Source organism: Theropithecus gelada, chromosome 11, assembly GCF_003255815.1.
Source record: "Theropithecus gelada isolate Dixy chromosome 11, Tgel_1.0, whole genome shotgun sequence".
Taxonomy (NCBI): domain Eukaryota; kingdom Metazoa; phylum Chordata; class Mammalia; order Primates; family Cercopithecidae; genus Theropithecus; species Theropithecus gelada.
In genome coordinates, this window is record NC_037679.1 from 46,486,661 (window position 1) to 46,490,285 (window position 3,625).

General features: G+C 42.0%; 1 pseudogene across 1 annotated transcript; it reads right to left on the reverse strand.

Annotated features, from left to right (window-relative positions):
* Positions 1-264: 264 nt before the first annotated feature.
* Positions 265-2,908, reverse strand: LOC112634837 (annotated as a pseudogene). The gene has a single exon (XR_003121832.1). The product of XR_003121832.1 is annotated as a cTAGE family member 8-like (transcript).
* Positions 2,909-3,625: the final 717 nt, after the last annotated feature.

Genomic DNA, 3,625 nt, shown 5'->3' on the forward strand with positions numbered 1-3,625 from the left:
ATCACAATCAAGTGGGTTTTATCCCTGGGATGCAATGATGGTTCTACATATGCAAATCAATAAATGTGAAAGAAAATTAAAAACAAAAACTTTACGATCTTTTTTATTTGTATTTAAATCATCTTTATTTGCACAATACTGTACTAAGAACTATAATTGCATTAAACTTCAATTTGAGAAAAGTGTAATCACTTAAGTAACAGCCGTTACTTAAACTGAAAATGAGATCAGTCTAAATTACTTTTGAAGAGAGCAAAAATATTGTCAGGTTTCTTGCTGTGGCTCTGGATGTTCAGTAGCAGGCTCCTTTGAAGGCAGAATCAACCCTGAAGGGAACTCGCTTCTACCTTCAGAATGTGGGGTTGGGGTAAAATCCAGGTCTTGGGTGAAGGTAAGGAGGAAAACCCCTCGGTGGATAGACGTTTCTCATTGCAAATGGAGCATGTAGTGGACCTGGGAAATTCCTTGGTGGATAGTAATAACCTCAAGAAGCTCCAAACATGGTTCCTGGAGGAGGTGGGGGGAAAGGAGGTCCTCTTCTTATGAACAGTCCCCTTGTATTCACTGGAAACAATGGGCCTCTGACTGAAGCTAGAGGTGGAGGAACAAAGTCGGTGTCAGTTGCTTCATTTGTAGCAGGGAGAGATGAATCAGGTACATTTAAATTACCAGAATCATCTTTGGCATCATTTCTCCTGGATTCCATTTCTGAAGGCATTGACCCATCCATTTTATCCAAAAAAGGCCTATTAAAACTTCTGAGTTCTGCTGGCCCAGACAGTTTATCAGAATTAGAATAAAATCTCTCTTCCCTTTGTGGAGGAAGAGCTGAATCAGGATATGATTGTCCTCCTGAAGGAAACATCCTCCTACGGTCCTGTTCCCATGGAGATGACAGGGACCCAGTGTCAGAAGGAGCCCTGTGAGGATCGGTTACCATATCATAGCCTGGTTCTCCTCTTTCATTGGTAATCTGATGGTCTAGAGGATTCCCTGGGCCTCTTGGGCCTCTTCCTCCTCCCCTCGGAAGCACAGGTGAGAGTCTGAGTGGACCCTCCAACAAAGTTTGAGGAGAGAGTAAAGCTCTCGTTTCAGATGAAGGCCGACCCAATGGTGAGGGACCATATGGGGAATGTTCTCTGCCAAATGCTGTATTTGAAACATCAGGTGCACAAGGATCTTTTTCTAAAAGTTCAAATTTAAACTCTGCTTCAGTTAATCTTTGTCTGTTGTGAGCATTTTCTTTCCTTAAATCATTGACGTTTCTTTCAGCAGTCTGAGCTGCCAACCAATTATCATGTCCTTTTTTCTCGTAGGAAATAACCTGCCTTTGATAAAAACTAATAGTTCTCTCCAATTCTTCTTCAAGATCTTTGGCTAGCTTTCTACAGGTCTCTAGCCCTTCAGTCGTATGGCTGATCTTTTTTTCCACTTTAGAAAGTTTCTCTTCTTCCTCTATCCGGTAATTTTCCTCTACTGTCAATTTCCTGTGGAGTTTCATTTCATTTTCTTGATATAATTCAGTCATTATTTTAAGTTTCTGTTGAAGCTTCTGATTCTCACTTTCAAAATACATGTTTTCTGACTGCAAACAGGCTTGTTCAGTCTGAAGATTTTTAATATGCTCTATATGCTCTTCCTTTGTTTTATCAGCTTCAGATAACTGAATAATAATGTGGTTTCTTTCTCCTTCTAAGGTTTTTAAAGAAACATTTAACTCAGCAGCATGAATCAGTTTCTTCAAAGCTCCTTTTGGAGGATCATCTAAGTAAGCAGCATTTTCCGATTCACCATTCACTTCTAATTCCAAGTTATCGTCATCCATTATGTCCTCTCCAAGTACAGCAGCCCGATCTTTCATCTTTAGCAAGCATCCAGTCAGAGTGTTGATGTGATTTTCTTTATCACTTAGAACTTGTTCTGCCTGTACTTTGCAGTCTTCAAATGTTATTTTCTGTTTATTAAGTTCACTCACTTGTTCTTTCCATACTTCAGCTTCTTGCAAAAGCTGCTTCTGGCTTTCCTGAAGTTGAGAATTTTCATTCAAAGCATCTTTTATTGCTATCTCCCGTCGTTCTTCATTCACGTTAAATATCTTGCAGATGATTTTGGCTTCAGCTATTTGTGATTTGAGGGATTTTGACTCATCTTCTAGAGACCGTATCCTTTTTGAAATATCCGCCATCAATTCATCTTGTTGAGAATGTTTAGATTTCTCTTCTTTGAACTCTTTTTCTAGACAGAGGATTTCATCCTCAGGTTCAGAATTGGACCTGTTCAGCTTTTCACAGGTTGCCTCCAAACTTCGTGCTTCTGCTGCCGCCTTCTCAAAGCTGGCATTCTCTAAAGATGACTCTGCCTCACAGGCTTCGTACTCTTTTTGAAAAAGGCTAAATTTTTCAAGTAGTTTACATTTTTCTTCAATTAGTCCAGAAAGCGTTGCAGCAAGTATTATTTCTCTTCCCACATAAAGCCGACTTCTAACCGATCTAAAACTTCTCCACAAAAAAAGGAGAACAGCAAAAAATCCAAGAACAGCTGCACATACCACCAGTTCCCAAGGGAAACCATAAGGATTCGAATCTGGTCTCCTACTTTCAGGCAGTGCTGCTACAACCCTGCGTAGCTCCTCCAGGACCAGCCCCAAATAGGGCTGAGGGGTAGCGCCGGGCTCCTCCATAGCGCCCAGGCTGCTCTGGGGTCACCGCAGTAACACTGGCCACAACAAGCGGTGGAGAACACGCGGCCTGGGGTCTAGAACCCGAATCCGCACCTGACAACCAAGCGGAGCGGACCACTGCAGAGCCGGCTGCGGGGGGAGCTGGGGAACGCGGGCATCCCCAGGCCTCACAGCCCCATGCTGCTGCCCCCCAATCCCCCCGGCCCCCTTACTACACTTTACATCCTGAGGCAGCACAGTTCCGCTGTGTTCCGACCCGCCTTAGTTCTGGCAGTTTTCACATCACATATTTTGAAGCTCTGTTGGTTGGTGAATACACTTTAAAAATTGCTGTCCTCTTCGTGGATTAAACCTTTGATCATTATATAATCTGTTTCTGGTAATTTTCTTTGCTTTACCTGATATACATACAGGCACTCTTGCTTTCCTTGCATTAATGTTTGCGCAATACACCTTTTTTCATCCTTTTAAATTGTCCATTTTAACAGATGCAGAAAAGCATTTGATAAAATCCCAAATCTTTCATAATAAAAATCCTTAACACACAACGCATTAAAGGAGCTGATACGGTTTGGCTCTATCTCCCCATCCAAATCCACCTCAAATTGTAATCATCACATGTCAGTGGAGGATCCTGGTGGGAGGTTATTGGAGCATAGGGGCTGATTTCCCCCTTGCTGTTCTCTTGTTAGTGAGTCTCATGAGATCTGATTGTTTAGAAGTGTGTGACACCTCCCCCTTCTCTCTCTCTCTCTCTCTCTCTCCTGATCTGTAGTAAGACATAATTGCTTCCCTTTCATTTTTTGCCACGATTGTAGGTTTCCTGAGGCCTTCCAGTCATACTTTCTGTTAAGCTGCAGAACTGTGAGTTAATTAAACTTGTTTCCTTTTTAAATTACCCAGTCTCAGGCAGTTCTTTATAGCAATGTGAGAATGGACTAATAC